This window comes from Alexandromys fortis, unplaced genomic scaffold, assembly GCF_014885135.2.
Source record: "Alexandromys fortis isolate MF-2015 unplaced genomic scaffold, M_Fortis_MF-2015_v1.1 scaffold_28, whole genome shotgun sequence".
Taxonomy (NCBI): domain Eukaryota; kingdom Metazoa; phylum Chordata; class Mammalia; order Rodentia; family Cricetidae; genus Alexandromys; species Alexandromys fortis.
In genome coordinates this window covers 14,969,810-14,977,177 of record NW_026067901.1, presented here as the reverse complement: position 1 = coordinate 14,977,177, position 7,368 = coordinate 14,969,810, and the positions used below count along the sequence as shown (strand labels likewise).

General features: G+C 51.7%; 1 long non-coding RNA gene across 1 annotated transcript; it reads left to right on the top strand.

Moving 5' to 3' along the window:
- Window positions 1-959: 959 nt before the first annotated feature.
- Window positions 960-6,043, top strand: LOC126493766 (uncharacterized). The gene is made up of 3 exons (XR_007589882.1): window positions 960-1,085; window positions 3,725-3,920; window positions 5,914-6,043. It is a non-coding gene; the product is annotated as an uncharacterized lncRNA (long non-coding RNA).
- Window positions 6,044-7,368: the final 1,325 nt, after the last annotated feature.

Genomic DNA, 7,368 nt, shown 5'->3' with positions numbered 1-7,368 from the left:
TGGCCTCTTTAGCTGAGCCTGGTCTCTGCCCATGAGAGTGGCTGGTCCCCCTGCCAGGCAGCAAGTACTGAGACTATTCCAGCTGGCAGAGCAGGGTCAATGCATCTACCCCCCAACTCTGCTTACAGAGAACGAAACCAGGAGGGAGAAACATTTACCCTAGACCCCAAAGCTTGTCCTCATCTGAGATACCAATCCAGGATGTCAAAAAACCTGAGCTGGGGACTTGCCGGGCACCGTACACTCTCCTGAACTTCCTTAATCTGAGCCTGCTTTAGGGGGTCAGGTACATTCCTGGACCCCTCAGCCTGGACCTTTTTCTGCTTTTTCCTCCCTTTGGAAGGGGAAGACAATGGACCCTCAGACTCCAATCCCAGGTCCCTCTACCTCTGTTCTCCTGACTCTCATTTCGTAGCCTGCCATAGGTCCTATCCTGCTGACCCATTGTTCTCCCCCTGAGTCCAGCTGGGACAGTAAAGCAGACCCATGACCTTCTCAGGGATCCAGGGCCAGGAAACCCAGCAGAGGGAACTACAGAGTTTGCAGATGGGGGCAGGTCCAAGGCCACTCCATAAAAATGGATTCCTAGGAAAACATAAACCAGTTGTTTACTTTGTGAATTTTATCGCCCTTAGGGAAAAAAAAATCTCATTTTAATAAGGAAGAGAGAGAAGGCGTTCCTAGTTGCCCCTTTATTGGTGAACCAGGACACACAGTCAACAAAAACTCACAGGAGGCTGTGGGCCCAATTTATTAGCCACCGTGTCTCATAAAACTCAGCATTTTTTATTAAAAGAGGACGATGGCCAGACGCTTTGCTTGTCTTTAAGAAAATTGCCTTTAATGTCGGGCAAGACTTGGGGTTTGGTTGTTTTTTGTTTGGGGGTTGTGGGTTGTTTTATTTTTTTCTTTTTCCAGAATAATTTTTCAAACAAAGCTCAGATTCTCCTGCCTGTACACGCCTGTTCCTCCAGCCGCAGGAGGGAAAGTGATTTCTGAATCCATCGGATATGTCGGATTTCTTTGTGGCATCCTCTCCATCGCTCAGCAGCCAGCCATGATGTCATAAGCCCATCAGATTTCCGGTAGGGAGAAAACACTGGGGAATTGGAAAGAATGGATGTTTTTTACCCGTCAAGAAGGGGAGTGGGAGTGGGGGATGGGAGGGATGGTGTGTTTGGAGGAGCCTGGCTGGGGGGAGAGAAGGGAGGCAAGCTCAATGTTTGTGATATTAAATGTCAGGCAGAACCTGAAAAGCCCAGCCACCCAGATGTTTTTTCAATATCCAGATGTCTGGCAAGGAACAGACCATGTACCCTCCTCCTGGGAGGCCCTCGGCATTTTGTCTTTGACCTCCAGTCAGCAGCGACTTCTCACTGCCAGGAGTGAGCATCCTGTATCCTCCCATCACCCACTCTCAGGGGTGGAATTTTTTTTTTTCTTCAAAATCTTTACACATGGATGATAAGGGTAACCAGGTCCAGGTTTTTAAAAGCTGTTGAAGCTGTGATTTGAAAAGTTCAGTCCTTGGAATTAGCTCCCAGAGAGTACACTGTGTAAGCCAAGAGGAGGGGGGAAATCCCTCAGCCAACACACACACACACACACACACACACACACACCATATGTGACTTCAAACCCCAAACAAAACCAGTGAGGCTGCGAACAAGGACTCGGGCTGACACGGAGTAGAGAGGAGCCTCCCCCAGGAGCACACCTCCCCCAAATCAGAAAAACGCACCAACAGCTTTGTTCCTCCTGACAAAGCCCTTGCTTTCAAGGCACCGACAGTTGCCAACAAAAGCACAGGGTAGAACTAATTTACACTCAAACTAGGGCTTCCAGGAGTCATAAAATATGGGAATGGAATCAGCTTAGCCAAGGAAACTGCTTCCCCGCCACGGCAGTGGGGACCCCTTGGGCCCCAGACAGGGCAGGTCACGGCCTCCTGGTGGCCTGGCCACGTGCCCCACTGAGGCCACCTCCCAGGCCTGTGACATCACAGTTAATTGACTGTGTAAATGAGCCAGGAACTCCAGGCCCCTCAGGGCCACGGCCCAGGGACTTTCACAGAGAAGCTGAGGACAGGCAGCTGTGGAGGGACACAACTCCAATTAAACCAGAGTCCTCAGATGACAAGCCAAAGGGGTGGCCGAGGGGACAGCGAGTCGGGGCTCGGGGATAGGGGTGGGAGCTGTGCACCCATCTATAACAGCCCGTGTGTTTTGCAGAGGAGAAAATGGAAGTTAGTGGCCTGCCCAAGGTCACCCGGCTAATTAAGGGGACAGCCAGTACTGAAGGAGAGAAACCACAGGTCTGCCACTACACAGCTCTTCTTGAATGCTATCTAATTTAATCCCCACAACAGCTTTTGAGGGGGAGGGGGAGTACCATTAACCTCCGCGTCTACAAGAACCAATAGAGGAGCAGAGAGAGGTTAAGTCATTTGCCCAAGGTTACACAGCTCCTCATTAACAGAACTTGGCCTGAACTGAATCCAGTGCTTGCTGCAGGGCAAGAGGAGGTAGCTGAGGATTAGCTGGGAGCAGTGAATGTGATTTCAGTACACGTTTAAAATGCTGGTGTCCCCACAGAACAGAAGGGAGTAAAATCACTGCAAATTAATTTTTTTAAAAAGCTAATTCAGGCAGGAGGGTTGACTGGCCGGGGAGGAGGGAGGGAGAGCCTGCTTTGATTTTGTCCCTGGCAGAGCCTGAATAAAGTATGTTGATGGGCTCTCTAGCCATGTGTGCCTGCTCAAACTCCTAAAGTGGGGTGAGCTGGAGGGAGAGCCCATAAAAGCCTCATCGGGCATCTGCAAGAATAGGACAACCTGCTATGGGGAAGGTGCCAGGAGTACAGGTCGGCTGGGCATAGGAGCCGTGAAAAATCAAATTACAGCCAGTTCTTCTAAGCGGGAGTCCTACTTTCCAGCCAAGAGTTTCAGTGATCTATGAGTCGCTTAGGCAGCCCTAGCCAGGGATCTGATTCTGGGCAAAAGGAACTGTTCAGATTCCTGTCCACAAGATGGGAGTGAGATCTAGTCATTGTGGCCCAGTAACCTAGACATCTGGGGGGCTCGCCTGCCACTACCTTCTCTCAGAGTAGTGCTAAAGAAAACTGCACGCAAGAAGCAGGAGCAGAAACCGGGCAATGGTGGTGCACGCCTTTAATCCCAGCACTCGGGAGGCAGAGGCAGGCGGATCTCCGTGAATTCGAGACCAGCCTGGTCTACAGAGCTAGTTCCAGGACAGGCTCCAAAACCACAGAGAAACCCTGTCTCGAAAAACAAAGAAGAAGAAGAAAAGAAGAAGAAGAAGAAGAAGAAGAAGAAGAAGAAGAAGAAGAAGAAGAAGAAGAAGAAGAAGAAGAAGAAGAAGAAGAAGCAGAAGAAGAAGAAGAAGAAGAGAGGCCAGTCTGAGCCCAGGGGCTGGGACAGGAGCTCTCCTGGACCTCCCCTGTGAGGTGCCTCAGCCCTGTGTCTGTGGGCAACCTGTGCCTGCGCCTCCCTGCTGTTTCCCTCGCCAGCATCACTAAGGCTGACACAGGGCTGGCTTCTTTTACTTTGTTTCTGTGAACATGATGTGGGGTGGTTCTGAAGCCCAGGCCTTCAGCCAGGGGAAAGGAGAAAGGAAACAGATTCCTGCATGCCCAGTCTGGCTAAACAGCTCCATTTTCCTATGGGAAAGTTTAGCTGCTCACTTGCCACTTTGTTTCCATCCAGTAGAGATTTGGCTTATTCCATCACCCCACTTCTGCTGAATGGTGACGACCAACATTAACCCCATCGTCTATATGGGGAGTCATCCCAGATTACAGGAGTCTCTCAGCATGAACTGTCAAGTCAGAGAAGCCTTCCTGGAGGTGGTGACAATGGTCCTGGGGCCTAGGATAGATGAGGAGCATGACACCTCTTACTGGTAGGTCTTCTGAGAGGTTCTCTTTGACACCCACCCAAAGCTGCCCCCACCTTCCCTGGGTCTCATTCCCTCCCTGCCTGTGACTGTGTCTTGTTTGTCATTGTGTCTCTGCACGGGTCTGGAATCCATGTGAGGAATGGGACTAGATCTATGTGGTGTCACTGCTCCATTGCCCATGTCTAGCTCATGGTAGATGTTTCGTTTTAATCAACAGAATAAACAGGGCTGTCAGAACGGCTCAGCAGGTAAAAATGTTTGCAGCCAAACCCAAGGACCTGAGTTCAATCCCAGCAAGGGAGAAGAAGAGGAGGAGGAGGGGAAGGTGGCCTAGGTTCCCAGCACCCACATCAAGTAGCTCACAATTTCCTATAACTCCCATTATAGGGGATCTAATGCCCTCTGACCTCTATGATCACCTGCTTGCACACAGTGCACATAAATTCATAAAGTCATGTGCATACACACACATACAAACACATAAACTAAAACAATATATAATGGTTTTTGAGCCATAATCTCCCTATGTAACCATAGCTATCCTGGAACTAACTTAGCAGACCTGAACTAACTAGGCTGCCCTCAAATTCACAGAGATCTGCCTGCCTCTGTCTCTTGAAAGCTGGTAAGCTGGTATTAAAGATGTATGTCACCACACCTGGCAATAAATCTTTTTTGAAAGAAGAATAAACACTACATGCAAAGGTCCATAGAGACAAAGGGTTCAGAAGAAGGTGACAGAAAATGGGCCTGAGCCTCCCTGGCAAATCACCCTAGACAAGTCGGTATCTCCTCTCCAGCAGGCTCCCTTCCGTCCCCGCCCTATCAAAGTGCCTTTCTTCCCTTAAAGGAGAGTGTCACTAATCCCCTGCCCCATTTGGTTTGCCCCAGGCTTGACACCTTTGAAAAAGAATATGATAAACATTAGCGGTCCCTGCCAGAACTCTCGGCCACTAGTTTCCCCCCTCCATTCTTCCCTTTATCCAGGCTACAGGACCACCTGGAGTGACAGAGGCATGACAAGCAAACGCCAGCAGTCCCAACCAAACGCCAACCCCCTGTCTTGTCTACATCTCCCCCCCCCCAAAAAAAGCCTGGCCGTTTCTCCTCACTGAAGCTGGGTAGAAAGAGAAAAGCAGCCAGAACACATGGTGTTGGTCCTGTCTTTCGATTCACAGAGTGTGATGGGACACCAACTTATCATCTTTGCCCTCAGATTTCCTCACAGGAGAGACGGAGACACTTAGGATGCTGCCGACATGCACCAAAGGGCAGATCGGTGGCATCAACGCGTCTCCTATCCCAGTCTTGCAGCCCTGGGGGAAAAAGGGACTGGTGAACCTGAAGTTTAGGGCTCCTTCCCACACAAGTTGTCCTCGCTAGGGCAAGGCTAGTTGGGCCGTGATGGAGAGAGAGCCTGCGCTCGTGTGTACGAGCCGCCCCTTCCCAGCCGCGAGCTGCTCAGTGCACTCCAGCAAACTTTCCAGCGGCATCTACACCTGCCAGCGTCTCTGCGGCGCTACAAACCACCAGCGCGCATCCACAGCCTCTCCTGCTCCCGGGTCGCTGGAGGTCCCCTGAGTCCCAGGTCCGCATATTCACACACTCTCCAGCCACTGCAGACCTCAGCCTTCGGGATCAGTGTGGCCCAGTTCCAGATCTCCCCGGCGCCTCCTCCGCACCACCTGTGCTCCTCTACACCGCCTCGGGGGCCCTTGGGTCGGTTGTGTCTACACCGCTGTGGCAGTCTCCGGGTCTACACCGCCCAGCACCTGAGCGATGCCCTCAAGGCTCACCCGGTGCCTCATCCCAGTGCTTACCTTGCCCGCGTGCTTACAGTCCCGTCCTGGCTGTGCGGTCTGGTTCACACATTTTGCAATCTTGTCATGGGCGAAAGGAAATCTTGTTATAATCCTGAAGCCACGTGGTTGCTTGCCCTAAGTCCCTTCCTTCTCCAGATTTTTTTTTATTTAAATTTTTTGTTTTTGGCTTTTAGGACAATACTCGGCCCCAAAGACCGCTGGCCGGGAACTCCAAGCAGACGCAGCTGGCCGCGGGGGGCGTGGCCCTAGGCGGAGAGAAGGCGTGGCCTGGGCGGGCGAGGCGGACTCTCCAGCCCAGACCTCCCTCCGCCAGGAAACCGTGGCCTGCGACCAAGGCTCTGGTTCCAGCTCATGATTGGTCGGCCCGCCCGCGAAGCTGATGCCTAATTGGCTGAGACGAAGAAGGCTCAGAGGTGGTGGTGGTGTGTAGATTTTATTCTTCGCCTTTTTCTTCCCTGAGGCGGCCGCTGCTCTGTGGGTCCCTCCTGAACTCTGCAGCCCTTTCCTCTCTCTGCCTCCGTGCTCCCAATCATAACGCTTAATCCCGCCCCGAATGACAACTGCATTTCTTTGTCCTTCCCCACCAAATGGTCCTTTGAGGTCAGGACTCGAGGTTTCTACTGCCCAGTAGTGTATCCCCAGTGCCTGCCTCATAGTAGGTGTGCCAAACACGTTTGTTGATTACATTAACAGACAATGTACACGTGAGTTTTTGGAGCTATCTTTAGTGCGGGTAACAGTCTTAAGGGGAAACGGAGGTACAGAGAAATGCAGTCGCCCGAGAGGAAGTGACAGGGCTGACTGTGGTTACACACAGGGTTATATGTCGTCTCTAGCTTTGTAGACAGCAATGCCTTGTGGGGTATCAGCACCGGCTTTCTCGTGTGTCGAGGGCTGGACTGGAGCAGGAACTGGGTTACACTATGAGCTATTTCAAGGAATGCTCTGTCCCTAGCGCTGTGCTTGGCAGCCAAATGATGTAACTCCTTGCTTCCATGCTAACATCCTAGAAACTGCTGCGCCCTTTTCCTCCGTGGGAACTTACCTACTCAACCCAGTCTGCATTGTCAATCTCTGACAGCTTGGGCATGGGGCCTGTGTGCCAAGGGGAAGCCACAAGAAAGATCAAACCCTGGACAAGGTGACTTGAGCCTGGGTGCTGACCTTTGGTGATGTCCTCGGAGAAACCCTAAAAGGTCTTTCTGATCCAGGAGTGGTTTCTGAGAAGAGACTGGGAAAGGGCTTCCCCGACAAAGGAGTGTGTAGGCGTAGGCGCTGCTCCTGGAGTTGGATCGTGGTGGGTTAATGGACCAGAAAACTGCTCCGGGGGAGCCTGTTTCCTGTACAGTGTGAAGCCAGAGTCGGGCATGCAGAAAGGCTGGCTTGGTGACTGATGAATGAGTTCTTGTGTATGTGCCTCCACATGGCCTTCTTATAAGGACACCAAGTGGTTGGATTTAGGGCCCACCCTAACCCAGTGTAACCTCATGTTAGGTCAGTTCTATCTACGAAGACCTGATTTCCAAACCAGGATCATGTCTATCTTTCAACCCACCAGGCTGCTTTGGATCCATGAACAGCAAGAGCGGACGCTCCAAGGCTGCAGGGAGCAGATGCCCTTCCCAGCT